Source organism: Electrona antarctica (genome assembly GCF_951216825.1).
Source record: "Electrona antarctica genome assembly, chromosome: 21".
Classification (NCBI taxonomy): domain Eukaryota; kingdom Metazoa; phylum Chordata; class Actinopteri; order Myctophiformes; family Myctophidae; genus Electrona; species Electrona antarctica.
Window position 1 is genome coordinate 11,579,850 of NC_136802.1, and position 24,173 is coordinate 11,604,022.

Below are 24,173 nucleotides of genomic sequence, written 5' to 3' on the forward strand. Positions count from 1 at the left end.
CTTCCAACCATTTTAGTCTAGTTTTTACTTGTCGACAAAATTGTCAATATATTTAGTCTTAGTTTTAGTCATCATAGGTTAGTTATAATTTAGTTTCCATTTAGTTTTCGTCAGTGAAAAAAGGTAGTCGACGTACATTTTTCGTCATAGTTTTAGTCGACGAAATCAACACTGCTGTCTACTGCATTGCACACACAACTCCATATCTGTCTCCAATCTCCATACAGTATAAATTCCTCCAGGTCTAATTTATTCCAGTCCTCTGCCGACACCAAAGTCTCACGTGAGAGAAATAAATCAAATCTCACCTTGTAAAACAAAGCCAAACAAGCCCAATAATATGTCATATCATCTATACTGTAACAAGTTTTGTTTTAGTTGTTTATTATAATATTTATACACATACTTTAGCCGGGGCTTAATAAGTAGCGACACCAAACAGATTCTGTCTCTTAATGTGATTCACACTCCCCCAAAGGTCCAAACCTATGGGGATATACTACATAGTACATCAAAGACATGTTGGTTTAATTTGCCAAAGAAGCCACTGCATTTTTTTAAAACAACCCCCCCCCCCCCCCCCCCCTTGCACAGGCAACACTGCATAGTACGCACGCGCGCGCACACACACACACACACACACACACACACACACACACACACACACACACACACACACACACACACACACACACACACACACACACACACACACACACACACACACACACACACACACACACACACACACACACACACACACACACACACACACACACACACACACCTCTTCTTAACCACAATATCTAAATCCTACAACTCCATCCTATTTTCCTAATTATTCCATTTCTTAATAGTCTCTGAGACACAAGGCAAGAAGACAATGAATGCATTGAAATGTCCAGGCTTAATGTGCATTCCTCAGAGCTTAGCAAATTAAATGCTACATCAAACAGCCATATCTAAATGTATTAATATGTGGGCTTAATGGCACTCCTCAAATAGCTTTGTCGAAATAATGAGCATCACAATACAATATCAAAATCAGTGGCAGCGGGTCTGGAGGAAGCAGCTGGTTCAATCCCCAGACAAAAGTGTCCTTGAGCAACACAATTGCTTCACTGTACATCTTTCTGACTAGAACAGCATCACTGTACCGTATATAAATGCAGCAAGATTACTTACTGTGTAGATGTATGTGGCCACATGAGCTGTGTGGCTCTATGCGTGTGGCTTGAGCAAAAAGCTTTTCATGCCATGAAACCTAGTATGTGTGCAATGCTGGTAATGTGTCTATTGTTACAGACAGTGTAAGTATACTGTAGCTTCTTCTCATAAGTGCTCTTCTGCATTCAGTAGCCATTCAAGTGATTCAACATGGTTTAACGAAAGGAGGGTTTTCCTCCAGAGGGAAAAAATATATATATAAATTATAAAGACATTTGTGAAGTCAATGTTGGCTTTGTAAATGTACTCAATAGCCACCAATGTTAAATTTGTACTCAGGGTCATATTGTTTTGAATTGCTGGGAGGCGGGGCGTGTGTGTGTGTGGCGGGGCCACACACACACACACACACACACACATACACAGGGGTGCGGAGGTGTTCTTTACAACCCTGCCAAGCAACAACATATGAGGGCTGAGAGAGAAGAATAATTAGGCGGTAAGGAGGAGGTACATAGCAGTATACTGTAGGTCATGAGCTCAGATCAGCCAACGCAGGGAAGCTGGAAGTACCCTCACTAAAAACGCCGGGACAACGCTCCACACGTCCCAAACTCTTCTCCCTTCTGGCCCCAAAACTGTGGAATGCACTTCCCGTTGCAATCAGAACTGCAGCATCACTCCCGATCTTCCGCCGTAGTCTGAAAACCCACCTTTTCAGACTCCATCATGGCCCATAGCACTTACCCTACCCCCTTAGACAGCACTTCTTAGACTTATATAGCATTTGAAACAGACTTATAGCATGTCATGTAGACAGCACAATAAGTACATTGTATGTAGTCATAGCACTTCATAGTATATATGTACAGCATAGTATAGCATATATGTGTAGTTTATATGTATAGTGTCATTATATAGATATGTTCTAGTTATAGTTTATATGTATAGTGTCATTATATAGATATGTTCTAGTCACGGTCTTAGCTTACGCATGTTTCGCGATAAATGCTTTTTTACATATGTGATGTATTCCCATGCTTTTTGTTCTTGCCTATTGTAAGTCGCTCTGGATTAAGAGCGTCTGCTAAATGCCTAAATTGTAAATTGTAATTGTCTGATAGGTCAGAAAGAGTCCTGTGCTGGTGATACGAGAATACTAATACAATTTGCGGACACAGACAGACAGACAGACAGACAGACAGACAGACAGACAGACAGACAGACAGCGTTTCATTCAGGGCTATAATGAAATGTGTTCAATTATTGATGTGATGTATTACAAAAAAAAACTATTGTTGGCAGCTAATAGGCTACTTGGAGTTGGAAGAACTTTTATCTTTTATTTCAGACCGTCTGCTGCTGCTGAGCAGTAAAGTATTAATGGGCGGTCGGGCTAAAGGGGAATACCGCTCATTTTCAATAGGGAAGGTACTAACAAAGTTTGTTTTGTTGTTTCCTGAATATTTGAGCTTTTAAAAATAGGGCTTAAGTGGTTAATAATTCATAATATATTGTTGTATGTTTCGGTCCCCTGGCTGGAGTCCCTTCCAAGAAATGTAGTGGGGTCAAAAGTCAAAGGTAAGGCCTGGGCCATGGCTCAGTGGTCCAGGCACCTTGGCTGGTAATCCAGTCTGGCAGTGTGCCGCGGGTTCGACTCCCGATCCCGACGGCCTTTACTGCATGTCTTCCCCCCATCTCGCTCTCCCTATTTCCTGTCAGCCTACTGTCTGTCCCTCCATAAAAAATATAAAATAAAGGCGAAAGCCGCAAAAAAAAGGTAAAAACATAGCGGTCATCAGCTTGTGGAAAAAAATAAATTCTCAAAAATTGTACAGTACTTAAGTAAATGTATTCAATTACTGTCCACCACAGATGTTGTCAGTGGATAGAGCATGAACTTCAGTTCACCTTACTGCCCCGTCACTAAAAACACATTCATTGGCAACGGGAGCAGATAGGACCGACGGACGGACGGACTACCCCCCCCGCACGCACACACACGCACACACACCCCTCCCGCGCACGCACACACACGCACACACATACCCATGATTTCTGCTGTGTCTATGGCTCCCTTGGAATTGGTAATGACACGATCCATCTCCGACCCATTTTCAATTCAGCTCTGGGAAATGAGATAGGACAGTAATGGAATCTCATTGATCTGAGTTTGCTCTCATGTTTATGGCCTTTAAGTGTAAGAGTCATTTCTGAATGTCCATTCCATTGGATCTCGGAGCTGGTTTGTTTTCGTGTTGGTTTTTTTTGGTATGCTGTAGTAAAAGCTGCATATATGTGACCGGGTCTTTTGGTGTGATTTTCGTTTTTTTCATATTAACACAGTTTGAGTGTTGAAGAAGGTTTTCATTCCAACAGATTATTGATTTGGGTAAATTAAATGTATACATTTATAAGTCAAAGTAGGCTTGTTTTTTCGGTAATTTTACCTCTGTTTTGGGGGCATGTAGCTTTCGATTGGTCTTTGGAATGTCTTTGTCCTCTTCACGCTCTGTCCATTTGGACCTCTCTCGTGCAACCCTGAAGGCGCCGTCCTCTGCCCCACGTTGAAAACCACTGTTGTAGATACAGATACATTCATACATAAATAAATAAATACAAAAATATGTTCTAGATGGCTTGGCCTTAACCCATTTTGACCTGAGATCAGATTCAAAAAATGTCTTCTACATCCTGACAGTTTTCTGAAAAAGCTATGTTTCTATGTCAGTCGTTCTTCGATTTTTCAAAAATAGCAGATCTACAAGCTCGTAGCGCGCCACTCGGTGGCGCGCTATGAGCTTAGATGAGCGTAGATCTGCTAAAATAGCAGCGTAGATCTGCTATTTTTCAATAGCTAAAGCATAACATAATGCTAACACCAAAAGGGGTTCCCGCCGGAGGCACATACACATTTTATCGTAAATGGCATGCAATGCTGTAATTCTCATTAACTAAATGAATAAAAATAATGAATAAATGAATGAATACATTAAAAGAATAAATACAGAAACAACTGTTGTCTGCGACTGAGGAACCGTTAAACACGGGGTCAATTGGTGCCAGACAGAGATAGAGATAATAGAGACAGAGATAATCCTTTGGAAAATAGGAAATGCCTCCTTGATCCGAAATATGTGATGCGTATCATGTTTCATCATTGTTTTTTTTGGTAATTTAACAGTGGCAATGAAAACATATCAGCATGGCATTATTAAAATGATGATTGCATTCTCTGCCATTATTGTTTAGCCAACCATGGCTGCCGTTTTGTATCATGCTACTTTGTACAACAAAACTCTCATACCGTTTACCAGAATGTATAATATGTATTTAAATACATTTGTCTGTACACTGACTTACATGTGTAGTAATATGTACAAGACAAGTAGTATTTAATTATCAAGTTCAAGAGCGATAGCATTAACATTATTTTGTTCTAGAAAATAATTGAGCAATGTTTCAACCTGATCCCAAACCCATTGACTTCCATTAAGAAATGAAAGTTCAATATTACAAAAAGTATAAAGCATATGTGGGAAAATAAATACATTAAAAAAATATATATAGTGGAGGAAAAAGTAAGATAAGTGACCTCCCAAGTCCAATCTTGAACTACTGTACTGTATGTCAACCCCCCGATGAGACCATGCTCATTATCTCCCCGTCTCTGCAGTCTGGACGTGAATAACAACATGGGGTACATAGGCTAAAAGTAAAAGTGAGATTCATACTAATTTTCCAAAGACTTTGTGAGGACAAATTCTCACTCTTTAACTTGCTGTTCTTCAACAATGAACATAATCAGCGGATTCGACCGTTATCATACCATTTAATGGGGCCAGTATGTCCCGTATCATACCATCGAATGGGGCCAGTATGGCCATACTGGCCGACATTTCCAACATGGAAACTAGGGGTTACTAATATATACTATTCTCTGCCTATCGGGACGTAACTCGGACGGCGCGGGTCTGGCGTGCCTCCGTCAGGACATCAGTGATAATGACAATAGGTGATAATGACATACTGAAGCAGTGAGTATGCCAGTATGGCCATATTGGGCCCATTCGATGGTATGATAACGGCCATACTGGCCCCATTCAATGGTATGATACCAGTCGAATGGGGTGACATAATGGGCATGATGCTGATGGATCTGCTGAGTGCTGCTGGTCTGCTCTGCTAGTTGTCACAAGATGAGAGCTGTGCACGGGGATGTGCACACATAGACATCAAAGGGGGCTTCAGCCCCTGCCCTTTTACCCGTCTGTAAAACAACTGCCCTCTCCAGACCACGAATGCAGCATTTACTATGGTGAAAGAAATGCAAATGCCACTCCTTTTCCATGCCATGCTGAAAGGCATCATTCAGAACTTGAACGCAGCATTTTTGCGTTGAACAAAATGTGTTTAGAAATCCATGTCGTACGCCGCATCTCCACTTAAAGAGTGCTGGGTTGGCCTGGGCCGTGGCTCAGTGGTCCAGGCACCTTGGCTGGTAATCCAGTCTGGCAGTGTGCCGCGGGTTCGACTCCCGATCCCGAAGGCCTTTACTGCATCCCCCCATCCCCCTATCTCTCTCCCCATTTCCTGTCAGCCTACTGTCTGTCCCTCCATAAAAAATATAAAATAAAGGTGAAAGCCAAAAAAAAAAAAACATAAAAAAAAAAGAGTGCTGGGTTGCGCCCCGAAAATATTTTCGCTATTTTTGCCCAAAAGTGCCCTCTTACGGGTTCTCATCCCCTGCCTCTCTAACACTCTCTGCACATCCCTGGCTCTGCACAAGAGCGGCGCTGGGAGCTGTGCACGCTTCTACTCTGGCAAATACAGTACATTGCAATTGTGTATAGCCTGAATGAATGGTTCATTCAAAGAAACAGTGGGATTGCCAAAAATGGCCGCGGTGATAAGAGACTCACCACGTCACTGGGCCGCGGTGATAAGAGACTCACCACGTCACTGGGCCGCGGTGATAAGAGACTCACCACGTCACTGAGCCGCGGTGATAAGAGACTCACCACGTCACTGGGCCGCGGTGATAAGAGACTCACCACGTCACTGGGCCGCGGTGATAAGAGACTCACCACGTCACTGGGCCGCGGTGATAAGAGACTCACCACGTCACTGGGCTGCGGTGATAAGAGACTCACCACGTCACTGGGCCGCGGTGATAAGAGACTCACCACGTCACTGGGCCGCGGTGATAAGAGACTCACCACGTCACTGGGCCGCGGTGATAAGAGACTCACCCTGACTGACGTCACTGAGCCGCGGTGATAAGAGACTCACCACGTCACTGAGCCGCGGTGATAAGAGACTCACCACGTCACTGGGCCGCGGTGATAAGAGACTCACCACGTCACTGGGCCGCGGTGATAAGAGACTCACCACGTCACTGGGCCGCGGTGATAAGAGACTCACCACGTCACTGGGCCGCGGTGATAAGAGACTCACCACGTCACTGGGCCGCGGTGATAAGAGACTCACCACGTCACTGGGCCGCGGTGATAAGAGACTCACCACGTCACTGGGCCGCGGTGATAAGAGACTCACCACGTCACTGGGCCGCGGTGATAAGAGACTCACCACGTCACTGGGCCGCGGTGATAAGAGACTCACCACGTCACTGGGCTGCGGTGATAAGAGACTCACCACGTCACTGGGCCGCGGTGATAAGAGACTCACCACGTCACTGAGCCGCGGTGATAAGAGACTCACCACGTCACTGAGCCGCGGTGATAAGATACTCACCGCTCACCCCAGCACATCTCTCTGTGTTTACTAAAACTACAACATGACGTCACTGAGCCGCGGTGATAAGAGACTCACCGCTCACCCCAGCACATTTCTATTTTTACTAAGCGCAGTGGTCAGGTTATCACCTAAATAAGTATGCGTCCCACTTCAGTGTTTAGATTAATGTATTGACAGGCAACACAAAGAGGTTGAATAAAGCTGATAAATAGAAGAGGCCTCATATATATATATAGCACTGCCGGAAATTCATTGCTACCGTATACCTGACAAGGTGATAGTGACGGGCTGGCGATCATACATCCATAGAATAATGACAAGAGGATAATACGAGAATCCCTGTTGCTCTATAGACTTTTAGCCCCCTCCAGGCCCCCTCCAGGCCCCCCTCTAACTCATCACATCCCCTGAACAATCCTGTGCTTCCACCTGTCGCACGCTCCATGTAAAACACATCATAAAAACCAGAAGCATGTCAGAACTCCATTTCATCTGACTCAGAATTCACTGTGAAACTTATAACCTGTAACGATAACATTCCACAATTCTACAGATACTTGCCCACTTCATATTCTGTCTCAGTATGATTGGGAGGACTGCAGGAGACCCCCCCCCCCCCCCCCCCCCAATAACATCTCCCCCAAATGTTCTCTTACATCACAAAGTGGCAAGTGAAGTGTGAAATGAACCGATGCGATAACACGTCCAGATTGCTCCCCATGCAGAAACAACAGAGAGACTGGTTTTCATCCATCTGAGCAAGTGTATACTGTATTGGGTAAACAACCACAAAAAGTATGTGTTACGGCTCCTTTGTGTCCAACTATTATCTTGTTCTATTTTCTCATTCAAAGCAAAATTACAGCAGTCACTCGATCCTGTATAGGTTTACACTCTATTACATTCAACGAATTAGACCCTTCCTCACCCAGGAGTCTGCCCAGCTCCATATCCAGACATCAGTCATATCAAAACTTGACTATTGTAACTCTCTCCTTGATGGCCTACCGGCATGTGCACTTAAGCCTCTCCAGTTGATCCAGAATGCCGCAGCTCGCTTGGTCTTCAATCAGCCACTTGCTGGTTCAAGAGCTTGTATTTAGAGTCAAGTCAACGTTTCGGTCTTGTGACCTTCTTTAGGCCTGAAGAAGGTCGAAACGTAGATATTGCTCATTGTAGATATTCCACTGTTAGACGGATGTTAGGTTCTTAGTTTACGTATGACTATTTATATGTATTTGACTAGAATTTCGCGGGCCTTCGGCCCGCTCATCCCAGAGTTGCGTTGCCCCGCGTTGCGATACAGAAGTCCACAGATACAGAAGTCCACAGTGACACGCGTTGTATGCAGCTGTTTTGTGTTGCAGCGCGTGCGCGCGTGTGCGTGTAGTGTTGTTGGTGTTGTTCTTATCCATATATGCGCCTCGGTTCGTCCCGTTTGTTCCACGCCAGGTGTAGATTTTTTCTGTGTTTGTTTTCATAGACGTGGCAACAAATTAGCAACAGTAGCCAATGGGAAAAAAGGATGCAGTGTTGCCAGGTCCGCGAGTTTTAAGCGTGTTGTAGTGTGTGTGAGCAGGGCTCGACGCTTAGCATTTTTCCAAGTAGCACGCAAATTATTTTAGGAGCACGATGAAAAGTTATGAAATAATGTGTTTGAGGGCCCTCCTATCCTATATACAGCTTTAGTCCCCAGACGTCTCAATATTTGCCATTGACAATGAACAGAGAAATTAGGTCAAAATTCCGCAAAATATGACGTAAATTCAAATATATTATTATATATATATGTTTTGTAATTTAATTTGTTTTGTTTTGAATACTTTACTTATAAAAAAACCTGGCAACCCGCACCCCGCGGTCATTTTCCGCTAACCTGAGCGGGGCTCCCTAGCCTGCTGGAGGGGGTCACATCATCCCATGCACCCTCGAGAGGAAAAAAAAGGAAAATAAATGCAGCCTTGAGCCACCAATGTGGTCTTGTGGAGCTTGATCACCTCCTCCTCCTCCTTTCCCCAAATTACCAATCCCAATAAATCCAAAAGTAGCCTAGTGTGAAGACTTCCACAGCCTAATTACTAAAGGATGAACTATCAGTCTTCTCCAAAATCTTGACAACGCATTGTAAACAGAGACAGGAGCCGTGTGTGTGTCACACCAAAAGTGGTGACCTATAGAATCCTGTACATATAAGCATCACGCAATCGTCACCCCTACACAGCTGTCATTAATTAATGGTCTTGACTTGATTGCCTATGCGTTCAAGTTATATAGGGTGAAAAGCGTGAAATGCACAGGCTCATCTTACATCGCTGCCACTGCCACTCTCTCTCTCTCGCTCTCTTCTCTCTCCTCCCTCGCTGGGGTGTGGGGGGGGGGGGGATTAGTTGCGCTGCCTTCGACAGTGCTATACTTCTCCAGCAGCGGTGCAGAACCGAGAGAGTGACACATTCTTTTGGATGTAAACTGCGCAACTTTTAGCTTTAAAGATCGGATTCTGTAGTCGCACCGGTGCTACAAAGTGAATTGTACAACTTGCACGGTGATATTTTAAGTCGCAAATGCGAGTACGTAGTCGCACTGTCGAGCCCTGTGTAGTGTAGTGCAATTTGCGCTGCATCGCACGGCGATCCAAAATCCCCCCCCGCGCACGCACACACACTGTACGTAGCTGTTTGTTGTTGCAGCGCGCGCGTGTGCGTGTGGTGTTGTTGTTGTTCGTATCCATATATGTGCCTCGGGTCGTCCCGCTTGTAGCACGCCAGGTGTCGACGCGGTCGTGTTTGCATGATTTGAACTGTCCAAGTTAGAGTCAGTGTGTGCGGTGTGTAATTCTTCTTCTTCTTTTGGTATGTGCAGAGCCATGTCTTTTCTAAGGCTCTGGGTATGTGTGTGTGGGTCACGTGGTGGGCTTTGAGCAAATGGGAGAGGGAATGTAGTGTTGCCAGGTCCGCGTATTGTAAGCGAGTGGTAGTGTGTGTAAGTAGCGTGTTGAATGGCATTTTTTCTGTGCTTGTTTTCATAGACGTGGCAACAAATTAGGCGGGGGTGTCGGTGCTTGTGGCGTGTTTGTGTTTATTATTGATAATGATATTGTTTGTGAGTCTGGACGGGAGCCGGCTTTAGTGGCAGTGCAATGACAATTTTTACGCGGGTGGTGTTGAGTGTGGGCGTGCGGCGCGACATGAGGAGATAGCCGTGGATCGACGTGGAGGGTAAGTCTGTGACGTCTTAGTGTGTTGTTGCAGTGTGTGTTGCTCCTGCGTCGGCTGCGGCACCCAGCGTGTCAGTGGCGTAGTAGCTGGTGACTTTGGGTATTGGGTTGCGTACATGTTTTCAATTGTATAATAGATGCTTTACCATGTGTTGCTCTTGCTTACTGTAAATCACTCTCGATTAAGAGCGTCTGCTAAATACAAAAGTTATAAATTGTTTATAATCACAATCACTCAGACTCTATACCTTATTTACCATGCTATTATTATATCCACAAGTCTGTGTGTGCATGTGCTTGGCTGTTCAGCGTGGTATTTATTGTGCATGCTGACCAGGCAAAGGACCTCAATTCTTGAATATGTTTTTCAAATCGGTCAACAATTCTTTTCATTTCATAATCGCAAGGGCAATTTCGGCAATCGTCCCTCCAGGCCACAGTATAGTGATGAGTGTCCTGCTAGACATTAGCCAATTAAAATGGCCTTGTCCCTCCAGCTTATGGGCTGTACCGGAACTAGCCAATCAATCATAGACATTCAGATTTGCCGGTGTTAGATTAACAGCAACATACAGTTGGGTGCCACCGATATTGTCCCTTATCATTTGACCCATTTAGGCCTGACCTCAAAATTTTAAAAAAATCCTTCTAAATCCTCCAGTTTTCTGAAATAAATATTTTCACGATTTTTCAAAAATAGCAGACCTACAAGCTCGTAGTGCGCCACTCGGTGGCGCGCTATGAGCTTGTAGATCTGCTATTTTTCAATAGCTAAATTATAACATAATGTTTAAAACACCAAAAGGGGTTCCCGCCCAAAATGGGTTAACTGTCCTTTTGCGCAGATCACGCAAACCTCAGCAAAAAGAAAAGGACAATATCGATGGCCTCCAACTGTACATTTATAAAAACGTGGCGAGACACCCTTAAGCCCCAAAATCATGAGTCTTGTGTCCATCCATATTCAACTCAGTTTGAGTTGTCTGAACTCAGTCTTAGCCACTTTTATTCAGCACAGAGTGCTCACAATCAGCCTTGTAGAGAGACCTAGAAAATTTCACTCTGCAGCGCACAGATCTCCTCCAAGTTGGGTTGCCTAGCCAGAGCTGGGTAAATTGTGGGTTTGCAGCAGCAAGGAAGCTGGGGTATGACATACAGTGCATCTTCCACATTTGTGACACCCCGTGTGTGCAGATTGCAGAAGTGAAAGAAAGTACTTATAGAGGAAGGCTCTTTAGAGCTCCCTCAACATGCAATTTCAATTTGGGGTTGATTGGATGTTGTGTTCAACATATTTTTGCATTATTTTTTGTAAAATAAATACATTTTAAAATAAATAAAATAAAAAACACAAATTCTTGAAGCTATGGCTACTTGGGGGTCCTTGAAGAAAAGCAAAGGCTCGCAACTCACTTTTGTAATGCTCCAAGTATTTATTCACAATCACAGCAGGCAGGACATACAACGTTTCGACCGGTATTGGTCTTTTTCAAGTACTTGGGGGTCCTTGGCATGGAACAGTATGGGAACCTCTGACTTAAGGTGGCCTTACACTAGCCGATTTTTTTTCAATCTGAAATCTGATAGCACCACACACTACAGGATAATCGGAGCGGGGCAGAGCAAATATCAAACATTCTTGTGGATCGGGCCGATACCGATCGCTCTTTGATCGGTCGGGCACCCCCCGAGCGTCAAAAATGCCCGATTATCGGCTAGTGTAAGGCCACCTTTAGACAAGATCCCAGTCTTATTACAACAACCTGCATACATTATTATAAAGGCCTGATTTGTGCTATGCTGAGTGCACCTTTCTAGGTACAACACCTGTAACCTAGGCAACGGCTGTCAGAAACATCAAGATTTCTACTGGGAGAAAACGAATTATGACTTTGTCAAATCCACTGGCTTTGAACAAACAAGTTTTAATTAAATTTTTGATGACAATGAACTTAAAACTGATGACCAGCCTGCAGCTAAAAGAATAGCCCAAATGGACCGAATCAATGTTTTATCCCACTTACAAATGAGGACCTGGATGCCCTAGAAAGGGAAAAGAATGAAGGAAATTACATTTTCTTTGTGGAATAAACTTTGAAAACAAGCTTGTGTCATCATGAAGCTGTGCTATAATCCCAACAACAGACTCAAGGTTGTGCTACCATGCCATATTGTGCACTCTGATGATCTACAATTGCAGCACATCAGTATCTCAAGGTAGACCACTCCCTCTCCTGTATGATTGATTAAATAGTGTAAAGTTAAAATAATGTTCTGCACAATCTGCAGTACAATAGGCAAAGTAAGGCCTTGAAGACTTAGTGACCATTTTCACTCAAGTTTCAGGGAACCAAACATAATACGGTTGCATACCTTAAGCCTCGCTAAGGTTAAGGTTTTTTGTTATCTCATACTGCATTTATGAGCATAATCTTGTGGTAATAGAGCATGCACCTCCACTCTAGCCCAGGTGCTGGACAAAAGGCAGTACAAGAGGAAAAAATAGAGTCCGCAACACTGGTATGAAAACCAGTGGAGCTGAGTTTTCATACCAGTGTTGCAGACTCTATTTTTTCCTCTAGAAAACCCAACTTAAACATGAAAAGATAAGTGGCCTAATTGGTCTCTCTTCACTGAACTGCCCCAAGGCTTTGGATAAGAAGTACCGTATATTCCTGGGCCATCTTGAAAATCATGGGAGCAGCAAAGGTCTGTCAAAGATATAGACTGGATCCAACTTTTCGCACAAGTCGAGCATTATGATGCAGTGCACGGCAGTCAGGCCATTGTTCCCCACGCACATTCACCCTGCAATCCTATTTGCTAACAAGCCAACACATACAGTACGCCCTCAATCCTATAGTTCATTCTAGGTGGTCCTTTTTTAAGCGGAACATCGCTCACTCTTCATACTACGTGCTCAGCATCGGTCACAGTGCTGTGACTGTCTGTTTGTCCTTCTCTGCAGCTTGTCAGTGGTCAAACCCCCCCCCCAAGACTACTCCGTGTGGCATTTGGTTCTTCACTATGTTAGTACAGTATGTTAATTGTATTGATTTATGTGGATTGTATGACGTTCTATCGGTGTGTCTTAAGGTCTGCCTTTGAAGTGTTTTAATGTCATGTCCATGTAATAACTTTAGTATCTCTGTGTCATATGCTTGCGCAGATAAATCCGTAGTGTCACAGGAGCAGTCCCAGAGTAAAAAATCCTTAATGCAATATTGGTTTATCTTGATGAGTGTCTGACTGAACATGCCATAAATTCTCCCAGTTCACTGAAAAACGTCCTAAAGTATGGTGTGTAAGGTACTCCAGGGTCAAGGAATGACAGTCTGCTTTAGAGCTTTAGAACGAAATATCCCCCGATGACACTTCTTCAGAGCATCTTCTCTGCCTCAATGCGCTTCACCTGTCCTTTCCGCTTTGCTGTTTCTAAATCCCTCCATCTGTGTCTACCTTATGGACTGGTTTCTGATGACTTCATCCTGTTGCTCTGTTTTCCCCCAGTGAAAATAGCTACTGCCAACTGTTTTTATTTTCCCCATTTACCTTCTGACGTCTTGTTGATGCTATAATGGTAATGTAATGTAGATACACCTGGCAGGATTAATTAAAGCAAAGATAGCCAAATTGCAAGCTCACAGCGCATTGCATCGCGGGATTCGCGGCACATTTAGAGCTTGTAAATGAAGTTCAGTTTATGATTATTTATTTGTATCTATCAAAGTTATTTGTGTTTATTTGCTTATAAATATAAGTTTTTGTATTATAATTTATATTCTTTCTAATTTAGTTCAATTTGCGAGTTGTTTATTTCCTTTTCTTTTTCCAAATATATTCCTTAAACATCTCTAATCTATGGTCTAGGGCAGGGCTATAGACTCTCCCTAAACTCCCTAAACATATTGAAAAACTGTTTAAAATAGTTCAACTAGCCGATCTACTGTACATTGACATGTGAGCTTGTAGATCGGCTATTTGAGCTATTTTAAAAAGTTTTTCAAAATAGTAAAAAATCAGATCCATCTGAACTGAGTGGTGCTGTACTGTACTGTACTGTACTGTACTGTACTGTACTGTACTGTACTGTACTGTACTGTACTGTACTGTACTGTACTGTACTGTACTGTACTGTACTGTACTGTACAAGCCCTCCTCCCTGGCCTGTGTGTGTGTGTGTGTGTGTGTGTGTGTGTGTGTGTGTGTGTGTGTGTGTGTGTGCGTGTGCGTGTGCGTGTGCGTGTGACAATTTCGTCAACAGATAGAAACTAGACTAAAATGTTAGGAAGAGACTAGTGGACAAGAGATCCAGTATAAGTCATTTTACACTTGGTTGCATGCTGAAAATAGCCGACCTACAAGCTCACAACGCGTTGTGCTGCGCGTTGTGAGCTTGTAGATCGGCAATTTTCAAGTGTAAAATCAAAGGCCAAAATACATTTTAGTCAACTACATGAACTGCAGATTTAGTCGACTAAAATCTTATGACATTTAGTCGACTAAAAACTAGACTAACACTAAAACATTCCAGGTGACTAAAATATGACTATAAGACTATGACTAAAACTAAAATAGAAATTTGCTGGCAAAAAAACAACACTGGTTCAAAGGAAACATCAAGACATAACTGGAACGGCTCCGTCTATAAGCAGCATTGCCGCAGTCCTCTTAGAGTCAGTTAGCTGTGTTGAGTGTATTGATTCTGTCGTGTTGAAGTGCTAAAGGTTAATGTGTTGCCCATCGATCTGAATAAAGCCTTTTACTTAACTCCACATTGTGTTCTAAGGCCCTGTGGGCCCTGCTTAGACGTTTTCACTTCTGATGGCTCCCTTTAGGATCAGCCATAGCGGACTTCAGGGAGCTATGAATGCTGATTTCACATCAAAACACATAGGGTGCAACTAATAAATCGATAAGTTCATACAATATTATTCATTATTAATAATCTATCCTTATTGTGCGCATGTTATTATAAATAGGCGAAAGGTATCCAAGAATAATGAAAATAGCCAATCTGCAAGCTCACAACACATGGTAGATCTGTGCTTGTACTGATCTGTAGCTATTCATCACTTGTAGCTATTTCACTTCACACCGTTGTGCAGCTAATCGATGTTTAATCGATTATTACAAAAATTTAGATAGAATAATTGTGAAGTAAATCATCAAAAGTTTCAGCCCCAATTCAGTGTAGATGCGGTTTTATAATGGGTATCCAAGTTTTTTAAAGTTTTTATCAAGGTACTCATCATGATGCTTGGCAATGCTTGCCTCCACTCCACTCAAGGCTTTGATTTGTGTACTTAGTATTAAGCAGTAATAGGGCTGTGCTAACTTAAAAAATCTGTCTGCTGTAAGGCTCTTTTATGCCTATAACCGTAAACAAGAAGAGACACATTTGATCTCCAATTAAAACATGAAAAACTTCCAGCTAGCACTAACAGGAATTGCAAACTGCGAGACCGCATGCCTATTGATGTGCTTAGCAATTAACAAATAATTACAGGAGAAAAGTGTTTTGAAATGTATTATTTGTGACATGTTAGCTGGAAGCAGCCAGTACACCATACAGAAACTCAAATCCTACTAGAAATGCCTGAAATATCTCTCCGTCCATCTGTCTGTGTTCAAGTATCTTTATAGGGCCATCTGACTGGCTGACTTCAAACACGATGTGCACGTTTAACTCGAGGGGTCGGTCGGAAAGGCGGTTATCCAGAACTGCAATTACTGCATACACACAGACAACAGAACGTTGCATTCCCGCCCCCTTTCAGAACGACGAGTGGCCCAGGAAATGATTCCCCGGTTATTTTCCCCATAGGCCTTTCAAAAAGTATTTATTTAAAGACGGTTACGCCGCGGACAAAGCCAACTCGGATTGTAACAAATCATGTCAGGCGACTGTGGCTCAAGAGGTAGAGCAGGTCGTCCAATGATCCATGGGTCGGCGGTTCGAATCCCGGCTCCTCCTGTCTACATGTCGAAGTGTCCTTGGGCAAGACACTGAACCACAAATTGCTCCCGATGTGCTGGTTGGTACCTTGCATGGCTTCCGCCGCAAATGTGTGAATGTGTGTGTGAATGGGTGAATGTAATACACAATCTATGTAAAGCGCCTTGGATAAAGGCGCTATATAAATGCACCATTTATACATTTACGACAACAAACACAATATTTTGGGCCGATCAAATAATTAGAAAGGAGAAAATAAAGGCAGGGTACAACACTATTTGTTTTGTTTTTCTTCTTATATAGTTGGATTAGATACATATTTTTTCTCATGCCAATTAAAGCTCCTTTGAATAGAAGTTGAATTAAATTGACCTGACATTATGTACAATAAACATACCACACTCTTATATCTATCCATCCATCCATCCATCCATCCATCTTCAACCGCTTATCCGTAGTCGGGTCGCGGGGGCAACAGCTCCACCAGAGTGCTCCAGACTTCCCTCTCCAGAGCAACATTAGTGACTTCCTCCTGGGGGATTCCGAGACGTTCCAAGACCAGTGAGTCGATGTATTTCCTCCAACTGCGCCTTGGTCTGCCCCGGGATCTCCTCGCAGTGGGAGGTGCGTCGAGGACCTCCCTAGGGAGGCGCCCGAGAGGCATCCTAACCAGATGCCCATCTATACTATACTATTATTTTTCCCACTAGTGAGAGCTTGGGGCTCTAATGATTGCAGTCGAGTCTGGCTGGGTGTAAGGAGCATAGCATCTCCAGCACCGTTCGACACACTATAGTTTCATTGTATTTTGTTTTTTGCCTTTATTTAAAGGCAACTGCTTGATAAGCAGTTATCATTTAAAATAATATAGCCTGGTCATTGTGATGATCATGATCATTATCTATTATCTTTAACCACAAGGTGTCAGTGTGTCAGTAGTGAAATCCATATAAGGGCACACAGAGACAGGAAGTCAGATCAGATAGAGTTCAACATTTGTATACCTGTTTGATTGAATAAAGAAGCCTTGGAGTCAAAGTACTTGGTCATCATTGAAACAACAAAAAGAACAGTCATGGTTTTCATAGACCTACAGTATACACTATGAAGACAGTGTTCCAGTATTGTTTGGGGTGAGCAGTAGTTTGGTGAAATCAGAGCGTAGATGATGGTGCATCGCTTGGTGTTATCATAGAAAACAATACCGTCATGAATACAACATTCAGATGGAGATGGAGCACTCGGTGGGTCTCCTCCCCCCATTCCAGAAATGAATGGTTTCAATATCTGTGCAATGGTGTGTTAAGAACGAACCGAATATCATTAACAGGGAAAGAGGCTATTAAAACATTTTATTTCTCTGAAGGCCGGGAAGTGAATCCTTCCGTTAGCGGAGATACTTTTGTTTACAGAAGTCGTGGCATATTCACACCCCAACAGTTGATCATAATTGAGATTATCATATGAAGTACTTGCGGATGTGATTTCATTAAGAGCTGTCTTGGGTAGAAAAACAATCACAATTCTGTTGGGGTGCTCAAATTGTTTGACGCAAGTCAACCCCATGTTTGACGCAAGAGATACAGACAATGATTTGAATATCTTAAGTGTTGTATTTGTATACTGTCAGTGCAAGTCATCATTTATATAAAATGATAATTTTACTGTAATTTTCCGGATTTTACAGACAAAAGCACTTCTTTGATATTTGTTTCTGCCAATTACAGCCATCTATTCAAACTCTGATATCAAGTTCATCTAATTAGTCACAGAGCAGCTCAAAATATGAGATGTTTAGCCCTTTAACGATGACCATTTTATAAAGCATCTTAGATAGTCCAGCAAGCCACTTTTCCATTCATTTCACTTCAGTATGAAAATAATTTCAAATGGTAGAGACTTAATAGATGACACAATGACTCTCTGTAGCCATTGTTCTGCTTTTGTCACAATTTGAATGATTGTTCCATTTGAATTAAGTTTGTGACAAAAGTAGAACAATGGCTACAGAAAGTTGTCCAGAGATTTGAAGAGGCCATTGTTCATCATTGTGGTGTCATAGGCACCACCAGCTCCTTCAGCTTCTCACTGATGGCCAGAGGTACATCAACACCAAAACGACATATCCCAACAGAGCTACATGGAAATACAATGACTTTACTTCACTTGTGACCAGATTTGACTGAGAGCCTGCAGGAGAAAAACTTTTATTTTTATTTTTTTCTCCAAAATGAGTTAATAGCACAGGCAGACTCTTCACATACTGAGCAGGTCTGAAATAAATGTCAGAGCTGAAATCGACATGTAAATATGAAATAAATGCTTAAACATGTAGCTAGGTGTAATGTTAGAGACCACAGAAGTGAACCTTTCAAGCCTGTTTTCTCAACTCGCTGTTTCTCTGCAAGACATTACTCTATAAGCCATATCTCCAAAACAGGTGGAAACTGAACAACCAATATGTCAATTTGAAGCTATGATTCCCTGCTTTCATATGACATGAAAAAAACGAAAATTCCAAAAAATCCAATGGCAGTCCCTCAGTCAAATGTAGTCACACTTTGTTTTTTGAGCCGACTGTTCAAATCTGCTGCAAGGTCTCCAATAATATCACCACAAGGCATAGCAGGAGCCTGGAAATGGACAATGTCATGGATATAATCAAAAATTCAAAATGGTTAATTTTATTAGAGCCAAGGGACTCAACCATCGGCAATTTGACACTTTTGTCCGAAAGTAGCCTAATACATGTAATTATGTGTGGAAATTGGACTATTCATGAACAGGGAAGAGAAGCCAGTGGCAGAGTTAGATGACCCAGTCTGGCTGCACGATCTTGCATTTTTTGGTGGATATTAATGTGAACATGCAAGGCCACAACAAACCTATGACAACATTTTGTGCCTTTCAAATTGCATTTGGCCTGTGGGAGATGCAACTGAGCAACCCAGCTCATTCCCCCCCGTTGTAAGTCCATATGCATGTTGCTCATGGGAATAATTACAACATGGATGGGTACAGTCAAGGACAAAATATCACAGCTGAGAATTTAGTTTCCAAGTCCAAGCAAGCTGGCCACGGCCTCCTGTTGGTTTTGTGTACCATACACACAATCCCTGTATAGTACCTTACTACCGGTTGTTTACTCGTATGTTTACTTATTTAATGTTTACCTTTACTTTTACTCAGGAATTCTACATGTTTTGTGGCCAAAATGTAAGGGCCATCGGGCAATGGTCTATATTTACCACCGAGTAAACAGAGCAAGCAATTTGGGGTCTGTTCGGGATCAGATAACTTGTCATAAGCATTTGCAGTGCAATAACTTTGCACTGTATTACCTTATTGCACCATCATTTTATGGTCCAATTGTATAGATTTATTTAATAAACAAATATACATAAATGATGTATTTTATATTACACAGATGTGGCTATTAATAGGCTTTTTATCATGTAAGCTGGAAAAAAGGAGCAAAGGCAGCTGCAAATGCAGAAAGAGAAAGACCCATTTTGACCTACAGTACAGTAGATTCTACAAAAAGGCTTCTAAATCAGTTTTGTTTTTTTGTCAAAAACCAATGTTTATATGTCAGTGGTGCTCAACCTTTGTCAAGGACCCCCAGAATTATCTGTATTTGGCCGCCGCCGGCCCCCATCTGAAAATACGTTGTTGCAGGGACCCCCCAGAAGCAAATATTAGAGTTAAAAACGTTTGCTCTGAAAGAATATATATTCAAAGTTTTGCGCCACATTTTCACGATTTTTCAAAAATAGCAGACCTACAAGCAAATATTTTTCTCTGTGCCGTGCTATGTAGTGAAAAATCTTTTCAAAATTGATCCCCAGCTCTTGTGACCAGAACAGCTATCAACCCTAACAGCTGTATTGGTGCTCAGAACTTCATCAGGACAAACATGTCAAAACATGTAATCAATGTAAGCTACAATTGAGTTGTATGACATTGATGTGGGAAAAAAAGTCAAATAAAGTGCACAACATTGAACTAAAATGACAGCAAGAATGTCATGAATGATGTCTTGACACAAACTTATCGCGCTCCCATTCTGAACTGCCAACCTCCACTATTTGGAAGGGTCTGAGAAGTTCTCTGTGTACAAATAAAACTCGCCCAGGGCCGGCCTAGCGGTCGGGGCACCTAGGCTGCGAATCCTGACAGTGGGTTCAACTCCCGATCCCGACGACCTTTGCTGCGTGCCACTCTCCCTCTCTCTCCTCCCATGTCCTGTCAGCTCTACTGTACACTAACAAATAAAAGGCCCGGTTCCAGCGAGCCGCCCACGTCCGAAACGGTAGAGAAATGAGAGAGTTACCATGTGGGGAGTCCCAGGGGGGGGTCCCCGGAACATCCAGGGGGCCGGGCCGATTCCGGTGAGCCACCCCACGTCCGAAACGGTTGAGAAATGACAGTTACCGTGTGGGGGTCCCTCTACTGTACTGTAAATGGTGCATTTATATAGCGCCAAAAGGGCGCTTTACATAGATTGTGCATTACATTCACTGTACTGTATAAAGAAGCACTGTATAAAGGGGCACTGAGTTGCACCACTCACTTCACACGGGTGTGATTTTTCTATATCAATTACACAGTCATAATGAATTAATGGAGAGGTTTGTTTTCAGTGGCATTCCTGATCCAATAATAACTAAGGAGAATCAGTAGGAGACGCCGCCAGTCAGCACATTATTGGCTTACAGTAGGAATGGGACGAAAACAAAAACATCTCCATGAATTCAAGACTTCATGTGGCATGACAAACTGAGAATACATATTAGTACTGCATTTGTGTGTGTGTGTGTGTGTGTGTGTGTGTGTGTGTGTGTGTGTGTGTGTGTGTGTGTGTGTGCATGCGTGCGTTTTATAAGAAGAAAATAGTGGAGATTCTAAGTTAGCCAGCTGGCGTGCACAATTAATTTGCGGCCTACTGGTCCGGTGGTGTGCAAGATTAGCTTCGAACACACATACTCGCACACGCATCCCCCCCCCCTGCTCCCCCTCACTTGCACAGTTCATCTGCATTTTGCACACAGACATCGACCATCATGTTATGCAGGGCACCACAAAGCCCTTTTTCCAAATTAACAAACTGTTTATTTGCATTTATTAGCATTTTCCCACAGTTACACCCTTACTGTGCATGCGTGGTTGCCACATCTTCACCCTTAGGGGCGACTCACACGGTCGCAACAGATTGATGTATGCTTGTTGTATACAAAGGGTGTGATACATCTTGCCCCAATGCATTTCCAATGGGAGTCACATGGTTTGACACAACATTTGTGTTGTAAGAGGGGGAGGGGGGCAGTCGAAACACAGCCGAAAGCCATACAACAGCTTGTAGTCCAAAATGTTGTATCAAACCATGTGACTTCCATTGGAAATGCATTGGGGCGGCCATGACACTTACAACATTCATACAACAAGCATACAGCAATGCAGTAAAGGTCTGAGTGAGGCCTTACTGTGCATGTGTGGTTGCTTTACTGCGCATGCGTGGTTGCGTTACACCATCATTCGTTGCCTATCGAATTTTGCCGCGGGCCGCTGGACCCTCCAAGACGAATAACAACACTGTCTCACATGCACTCACAGCGACTCCCCGCCGTATGTTTTTGGATGCCTACAGTACGTCTCTACATTGCTCCATTTCATCTCTAAAAACTCTCCTGTACTGACCTGCGATGAAGCGAACATCTGCAGCACACACATTGCTTCTGTGTGTCTTGCGACAGGTCGCACACGTGTGTGTGTGGTGTTCATATATTCGAACGGGTATAAGGACTAGTAATAATAATAATAATACTTGTTGCTTGAACCAGTGAGGCTTGCAGTTTAATTTGAATCAGCCTGCAAACAATCACTCGTTAGCTAGAGTGAACAGTGATAGAACCCAGTGAGCTGTGAAGCTCTGGCTGCATTCTTGGGGTGGAATACATACACAATGAGAGGAGTCCTCTTTTTATTTGGGGGAGAAACCATGGGAGAAACTACTCATCCAAATCTTCATTGGCGTGGGACCTCTTGTGGTAGCGGCATCAGTCACTCACCAGCTAATGTCATGGTCTTTGACCCTTTTAATAACAGCAAAATTGCAGGAAGCTGCAACGTCTCATATTAAACTATCCCACATAAATTAAGTCCACTTTGACTGAATTTCAGTAGGCCAACTGTATTTCTGTTTCCAGATAGGAAATGTTTGGCTTTCTATAGTTTGTGAAGCAAAGTGTTGGTATCTCCCCCACCTGGTGAGGGGCGGCATGGGGAGACAGCCGTTAAACATATATATGTCACGATGTGAAGAGGGTTAGGACCCAAACGCAGGACAAAGGCAGAGAGGCAGAGCAGTCGAAATTGCAGGCGGTTTATTCACCAAAATCCATACACGAGGAGAACACAAGGAGTAACACTGGAACACTGGGAGTCAAAGTACTAGGAGCATAACACTAGTGACATACAAACAATGATCTGACAAAGAACTGAAAAAACAGGGGAGTATAAATACACAGGAAAAACAGGGCACAGGTGAACATAACTAATAATCAACACTGGGATAGGCTGGGGAACTAACAGGACAAGGTGGAAACACTAGGCTAATCAAGGTGAGACAACACAGGCAACAGAGGAAACCAAGAGACAAAACGTACTACAAAATAATAATACACAAGTGCAAAGGAAACTCCAACTGGAACTAAGACACCAAGAACACACAATACTTCAAAAATCACAAGAGCACAACAGAAAAGTAAAACACCAACTAAAACTAAGTACAAGGAACACTAGAAAACATAACACATGTCACGGACCGTGACAATATAGGGCAACCAGTAGGCTTGTCACAATGATTACAATGAAACGACACAGGTTAATTGTGATAATTTTACTGTTGTGTTTGAAGATAAAATATTGAAACACTTTGTGTGTGAACCTGCTGACCTGTAAAGAAAATAAAAATAATTAACTGACTAGCACGGTAGTTAGCATAACAGCAAATAAGTATTGATTTAGATTCCGTTTTATTTAACAGTGAAAACAAAACTGGACTTAATTATGCTCAGGAGGCACGAATTGTCTTTCACTCCATCCTCTTTCTTATCTGTTATGTTTCTGTCAAATATAGTTCATCATTCATCATCAAATGCTTGCTATGGTTTTCTCTTGCTGTTTTCTAAGCAAAATGTTGACCGTTTTTTTTGTTGCATTACTTGGCACAGAAATACATATTGTAAAATAACATATTACTTTTAATTGAAAGTAATACATATTATGTAGTATTACATTTTAGAAGTAACTTCCTCAACACTGTACGTTTCAAGATCCTTCATAATCATTTTAAACCTAACTCACCAAGGGAGACCAGCCCTTTCAGGTCAATGCCCTCCTTTCAGAAGGCTATGCTCAGACAGACATGAAAGCACTCAAGTCTTAATTCAATCTGTATTCAGGGACAGACAGTCTGTTGAAAGACATGAATTTCCAGCAAGATATAAAGGTACAAACATACTGTATACTGTATGTCCATGGCTCAATTATGACAAAGTGAATAAACCTTCTCATTGTGCCAGCACCAGACAAGCACAGGTATTTATTGTTAAATGCCCCTACATGCCCCTACAACAATCACACCCGTGTGAAGTGAGGGGCACTCTTATCATCTTACAACATGATGATGTAAAACAAACATTGAGACAAAACAAACATTAAATTCTCTTTATTGTCAATGGCGTTTTTAAAACAAACATTGAACTAAAACAAACATTAAACCTGTATATAGGAGGGCCCCTCAAAATATTCTTATACAATATTTGCCAAGTAGCCAATACAAAAAACATGATGCACCAAAACATTTATAATAATGCACCATCTACAAAACAAAAAAGTAAAAATGTGGCATAACAAAATCAACTTGGTATCAATCAAAGGCACTAGCAAAGGTGTAGGCACAAAGAAGTTAATGTTTGTACTAGTAGCAGGCTTACTTCAAACATAAACACAGCCAACGCAAAACAGTGATCACATTGCATTGCCACTTGCTTACTAAAAGAAAACTGCTTCTAA

General features: G+C 42.4%; 1 long non-coding RNA gene across 1 annotated transcript in view; it reads right to left on the reverse strand.

Annotated features, from left to right (window-relative positions):
• Positions 1 to 3,630: 3,630 nt before the first annotated feature.
• Positions 3,631 to 24,173, reverse strand: part of LOC306914199 — an 81,726-nt gene continuing 61,183 nt past the window's right edge. The window contains exon 3 of the long non-coding RNA XR_013788668.1: positions 3,631 to 3,744. This is a non-coding gene — a long non-coding RNA (uncharacterized lncRNA). The remainder of the gene's footprint in view (positions 3,745 to 24,173) is intronic.